The sequence below is a fragment of the Mercenaria mercenaria genome, chromosome 16, assembly GCF_021730395.1.
Source record: "Mercenaria mercenaria strain notata chromosome 16, MADL_Memer_1, whole genome shotgun sequence".
NCBI lineage: Eukaryota > Metazoa > Mollusca > Bivalvia > Venerida > Veneridae > Mercenaria > Mercenaria mercenaria.
In genome coordinates this window covers 17,837,610-17,845,011 of record NC_069376.1, presented here as the reverse complement: position 1 = coordinate 17,845,011, position 7,402 = coordinate 17,837,610, and positions in this window count along the sequence as shown.

The following is a 7,402-nucleotide window of genomic DNA, read 5'->3' as shown; positions in this document are numbered from 1 at the left end:
GAGTTAGGATTGACTTAATGTCACCAAATTTTGTGTAAAGCAAGCTAATATTGGGATCACTGCTACTTAAAATAGAAAAAAATGCTATTATTACCTTTAGCAGCAAGAACAACTCATATTCATGTCCATATCCAAAACAAATATTTAGAGGTCTTGTCTCTACATAAGTTTGAAGTATATAATTCATATTTTAGTGTTACCAAAAAGAAATGAATGCTATAAAGATAGACAGATCTTCAAAAATAAGAAAAGTGCTACTTTGTCCTTCAAAATCTTTACTTTTTTAATTTGCAAGAAATAAATAATTGAGTTATATCTATTTGTAAATACAGTATAGACTACTGATATTATGCAAACACTATAGCTTTTTGCATATAAAGTACACATGCTTGTTACAGCTGTAATCTGGCCATTCAAATTCTTCGTGGCCGACCAAACATATCTTGGTCATGATCGCCATCGCCCATCAAAATGTATAATTTGTTAGCTTTTTTCGATTTGCATGCTGTTAGACATGCTAGATTAAGAAGGTCCCTACTAGTTTGATTCAATTTGACCCGTTTCCGCTTTCAGAACGCCTTTCGAGTATTCCACTCGGTAGTCTATTCCGCAGACGCTGGTTACAGAATGACGGCAGTTGCATGGAGAGGTGATTATGTTTTGCTTTTGGCCGTTTATGCATTTGAAGTTACTTGTTCATTGCCTTTGTATGTCTACATATGTTAACGACAAAGAAGATATACTGGTATTAGAACAATTATCTAATTCCCAATCCGGAATACTACTTCCTTTTTCCCAAATACTTGATTCGGGGTTTGGTGTGTGTGTGTGAGGTATGGGCGGCGGTAGGAGATATGGAGATACCATATGATATGACATTGCTCGAAACAATCCCCATTACTCTGATTGAATTTGACAGAGTTATGACCCTTTTTAACTTAGATTTTTTCGTTAAAGTTTTGGTAAAGTCAAATATCTCTGTTACTATCAAAACTTTTGACTTGAAACTTAAAATGGTTATTTACTATCAAAGTCTACACCAGGAGAAACAATCCCCATAACTTTGATTGAATTTTGACAGCCCTTTTTAACTAAGATATTTTTTGGTTAAAGTTTTATAAAGTTTTTACTGGCAAGCCTCTAATTCAGGGTAGTCGAGCGTGCTGTCTTACGGACAGCTTGTGTTGTTTACGTTTTACCCGGAGGAGTATATCACACAGTTAACGTTCACGAACAGCGCGTACTCACGTGAAACCCATTGTTTGTACACGTTTTTCCCGTTTATGCGTGACCAAAATCGGAAAAAGTTTATGGTTTTATGCAAGAATATGAAATGAAACACACGTTTAGTTATAGGAAAAACCTAAATCGTAAGTTTTAAATTAATGAAGATTTTAACACTTTTTTCTAACAAAGACTGAAAGTAAAAAAAGTGTTGCTAGCACCACATTTTATGCTGATTTCATGCTGATTTCATATAATATATTTCTAACTGCTTTATTAGGGAGTGGGCTGGAAAATGTATCATCAGACATGATAAAATACATTTTTACAATTGTAGAGCTGAAATAAATAAGAGAAGATGGAATATTTAAAATTGAAACAGAAACATTAATTTTTAAATATCGAATAAGCACTGCGGATATTTAATGTCTGTGCAGACATGATTTTATTCATGTGATTTCATATATTACTTAGCCAAATGCTAAATATATATCTGCCTTTAATGTTCTAAATATAGTTACAATAACGCAACAACAATTATTACCAAAAACGTCATTATAGTCAGGTAAAGATTAACAAAAATAGATTTGGCACTTCAGTTTTCGGCGATTTTTAAAGAATATTTCCACTCGCCATTTTTTTTTTCTATTCGTGTGTTTTGGTGATGCGGAAAGCAAGAAATCGGCCAGTGCTACCTAATAACTATTGTCAAAGGAAAAATCTAGGAGGTTACGAGTTCATTGCAGCAAACATAATTGACAAAACAGGGTTTTCTGAGCTTGGTCATCTGGCATTTTTGCAAATCTTTCTTTTTTATTTGTGAAGTCCATTTTTGTTTGGACTGTAGCTTTTCTACTTAATCTATAAGTATAAAACATATCGTAAATTATAAATAATATGAAATTTGGTGCTACCAAAAAAGCAGAGCTCCCTTGAAAAATCACCAGTGCCCTTAAAAATTAGAGGAGTAGTGCTGGAATTATCTGGAATTATGGATCCGTTTTAGGAAGTTTAAATGTTCTATTAGATCTATTAAAACTATAAGTATTAATGATAATTCATGATTTCTGACTTCATGTCTTAGACTGCATTAAGATTAAATCTTGACATCTGAAATCTCGGCAAATATTCTATATATAAACAAAAGAAAGTTCGGTATAGATTAACATCTGCACCAAGATGAAGAAAAGAACAAACTTAAATAATTTCTGTTATTCTTATTAAAAGGTACTGCATCAACAATTTTACATAAATAATGATCATACTGGAAACCAGTCACAAATGATAACTGCTTCAAATTAGAAAGCTTGGACTGTGAAATTTTTAAATTAACAGAATCTCATTAGGCCAATAGCCTTTAGAAGAAATTCTGTCTCTTTGCTTGTAAATGTTTGGAAATGAGGTCTTGATGTAAATAGTTAATGTCCCAATTCCAAAGTTAATAGAAATTAGAATTTACGTAATCCTGGACTTGGACAATGACTATTGTAATTCTTTTTAATGTCATTATTGTCAAATTACGGTTCTTTTTGGAAGGAAGAATGTCCAACTTTAAGGCAAAATACTGCTATGATAGACGTCTGGTATGGGAGAATGACAATCATTTACATTTACAAAGCTTGTTTTAAACCCAAAAGACTAGCCTTATTAAATGGTAATTATTAGAATTTTACCAAGAGAAAAACACTGTTTGCCGAAATTCTCGAAAATCCCTGTTTTATTTACTGACCTGCTAGTAGATGAAATATGTAAACGGAGAGAAGAGCATTATGTGCTTTTCACAGTTCAATGCCTGTATATTTTGATTCCAAAACTTTTTTTAAAAAGTTTTATCTACTGGCTACTGTACTGGCAGTAGCTCTACAATGGAACCTGACATCAAAACAAAACGCTTGTTAAATTTCACATGAATTATTATTTCAAGATATCTAAAAATGTATATACACTCAGTTCCAAAAGAAAATGTGCACTTAGTTTTCTGTTATTTTTTCTCGGCTATTTTCATGAAAACTTATAATGTTTGGTACCAAAATTTAAATCAGTTCGTAAACAAATTGGTGTGCATTTTAGATTTTGAGTTATACTTGAGAGTTTGTGTATGAAAAAATGAAACAAAAACGTCCGGGAATTTTTTGAAATATTTAAGCTTAAAAAGTGCACACTTTCTTTTGGAACTGAGTATATATTTTTTGTTGTCGAACGATCTGGAGGCATGCTACTTTAATAATAGTGTATAATAATTGTGTAGCATAACCAAAAACATTTCAATGCATCAGCAGCATATGAATGTGCAGGTTACCATATATATATATATAGTTTCGTCATTTAAATCCAGACAAGTCAATATTTGAAAAGACGTATAAAAGAAATACAAGGTTACTTATTGTGCCAAAATCTATGTGATCATTTGTGTCAAAACTTTAAACGTTTTCAGTGTAGGCCTAATTTGATTTGAATGCACCATGAATTTAATATCGCGATCTTAGGTCTATTTGATGTTTTGGCACTTTTATTTATTTGTATTCACAGGCACTACGCGTAGTTGTGTTTAAATTGTTTAAGAGTTAAGGACGGGTATTGAAATTTTATAACTATCATCATAAATCCTCAGCAAGGGATCTGCTTTGACAATTATAATATTGCGAAACATTGCTCTAGTTAGTGTCAGTTGATTGAAACAATATAAATTATTCCAGGATTTTGATAGAAAAATCGACAGTAAGTTAACAGTAAGTTCTTTTATTGTTTAACAAGAAAATACTCTTACATATATTCCTACTTCGAGAATATGTACGTTAATCATCTTGAGGTTTTCGGGGACATGTTCCCCCGTTAAATTTGGTTTCTTTGGCGCAGTCTGGAATCATTTTCATAATAGGATTGAGCAAATTTAAACTATCAAATATCCACAAACTTTAGAAAATTTATTTACTCATTATAGAAAAATATGTTCCCATACAGAACTTTTTTTTTCTTGATATTCCCGAATAAAATGCCTTATTTACGTAAACAGTACCTAAGATATTTAAGAATAGCATTAACAGCATTCAGCATTTACTGTAAATAATTAATAATGTGAGTATGAAGCAAGTTAGGCAAGAATAACCAATAACTCTCTTCAAATTCAGTCCCGTTCTTGCGCTTTCCATGATTTCATAGCGGGAAAATGTCATTTATCCACTTCCATTTCACTTGTCCGCTTATTTCTGGACATCCTAATTATCAAGATTAGATAAAATATATAAAAGGAAGGCGTCTTGTAAATAAGATATTGCTTTCGATACTTCTTTCAACTAAGTATTACAGAACAAAACAAAGCTAAATGTCATTACTGTCTAAACAGAAATAGATTTTACCATGCAATACCTTACAATACTAATAAATGAAGATGATTAAGTTTTGTCTGTCACCGGCAAACGATCTGATACCAGTGGTCATCGTTAGGGCCTACCTTGCTAAAAACATGAGGAAGCCTGAACGTTCTTTAAAAATGTACCCATCCCTTCTGAAACGGCACTTAAGGGACATTTTGGGCGTGTCTTTTCCGTCTGTATGTTTGTTATTGGCATTAACATTTTTAATTGATCAGTTGATCGTTAATACAATGGAATGTGGTTTAGATTTTAGAAATGGTTAGGGGACTGCCTTCGCAAAATCATACTACAAAATAGGCTCGTTCGTTTAACGCTTGATCTAGAGGCATTGAAATTTCGATAGTAATTGGATACCGTCGTATATAAACCGATAACATTACGGACAAAGATACTTTCAATTCTTGTGTCTCATCACAAAACACTTTATTATTTTTATTTATAGCCCAATGCCAAGACATAAGATAATAGATTATGTTGGTAAAAACAAAGTGACTTTTATATCATGTTAGTTGAATGAACAAAGTATGAATTTTGGAGATGCTTTATGAGTCAAATCTTCTTGTCAAAAATAGTTGTAATGTTAAGAAACAATGTTATACCTTTAAATTACCAAGAAATTTCCTTATGGGTCCATAAAATCATTCATAAACTAGAGAATGTTATCAGGAAGATATTAACTGTATAAAAGAAAATTAAACAAAACTCCTCAAAATTATGAACACTTCTTGCACTTTCTGAGAGAAAGTAATAAAATAGAAAAGAATAAAGGCATTATGAAATATAAAATGTATACTAGTATGCACAACCGGAGTCAGTTTTTAATTTGAAAGACAAGTTTTTTAAGAACTACGTTCAATTACTGGTAGTCCTCACTTCCACAACTAAGATCATAGGTATTTACAATATTCAACTATTATGGCACTGATGACATTCTATGCAATGTTCGATACTAATAGTAATTTGTAGGACCAAACAATGAAATTTAAGGGTACGTCATTTTCATGGGAGTTCTCAAGGGCCTAATAAGGTGAATGGTGATATGAGTGCGTTTCACAGATGAAGCGAACCACTGAACGCTAATGTTACACACGAACGCGCACAGAGCATCAATACATCTTAACACATACACGCATTTACGCACACACGCACGCACACACACACACACACACACACACACGCACACACACACGCAATTATTCATGCATGATCCTTTCTCATCATAACCTTTTTATGCCCCCGGCATCTACTGATGCGGGAGGCATATAGTGATTGTCCTGTCCGTTCGTTCGTTCATCCGGACGTTCGTCCGTCCGTACGAGGTTAACCAAAATGGGACCGTTTCGTCTAGCATCAATACCCCTTACTAGAATGACTTGATACTAATGCAGATGTAACCTGTGACCATTCCTCATCTCCAGACATCACCTGACCTCAGTTTGACCTTGACCTTGACCTCATTTTGGACTTAGGTTGCTTTATATGGGCCATCTCTTGGTTAACCAAATGGGACCGTTTCGTCTAGCATCAGTACTGCTTACAAGAATGAATTGATATTAATACAGATGTAACCTGTGACCATTCCTCATATTCAAACATCACCTGACCTCAGTTTGACCTTGACCTCGTTTTGGACTTAGGTTGCTTTGTATCGACAAGGATGCCACCAATCAAGCGTTTATTGAACGCAGCTCCTTGTTTTCTCATGCATTTCCCCCCGTTTTCATAACATGATATTATGCCATGAAGAAATATGTAATACTTTAGTAATTGACGAATTATGATTAATGTTTGTAAGTTATATATGAAAAAAGAACAATAAAAATGTGTATTATTTTATATAATTAAAGCGCGCATCACAGGTAGTGTTATCAAAATCATAGCGGACTAAAACAAAGGCACTCGCGATAGTTTTTCCGGACGGGTCGATATTTAGTGTACGCATTTAGTGTATAATATGTATGATATACTGACTAGATGTTAGTGTTAGTATCACCATGGTTACAAAATATAAACATTCAACGTACTTTTAGTTCAAATTGCTTCAGTCCGGCATATTCCCGAGTCTGTAACTTATACCGGCGCTCCAACTCTGCATTGAGTCACAGCCGTTTCTAATCCTGTACCGCACCCATACCGTACTTCCGTATTCGTAAACTATAGGTTTTATTCGGAGAAAGGCGGAAACTTAAATCGTTCTATGACATCAAAATACTTCAGAAACACATAAAAATCCGCTAATTAAGAAATCTGCCGTTTGATAATTTGATATATCTGTGGGTCATTTGCTCAAACACTGAAAGAGTTTCCGTGGCATTTGTCGAGAAGCCTGTAACCTGTACTCTTCAAACTTAGTGGGATGATTGGCTAAATGGAGTGGATAACACCTATTGCTTTTAAGATCAATATGTTAAAGGTAAAGGATGCAGCAGCCGAAGTAATGAAATGATTTTTTCCTATAGAAATCGAGAAAAAAAGGTTTCTACTTTGTACTTTACTGAAATATATTTTAGGAGTATAGAAATTTTGAAAAATGTTAAAAACAGCATCATATCTTGGGGCAAATAAAATTGAAACAACGCTGGTGACCTAGTGTTTTTATTTCATTTTTCAATACATCATAACATCATCTTTTAATACGGAACATTTCAACAAAATCTATTATTAGGAAAAAATACGAAACTATAGCGAGCGTCTTTAATTTGGTTTCTTATTTATTGCAGTCACATGCTGCTAAAGTACATTTTTAATATGAGCTTCCCGGTGCAACAAACAAAAGCAATTATAATTTCGCAATGAAGTTTTTT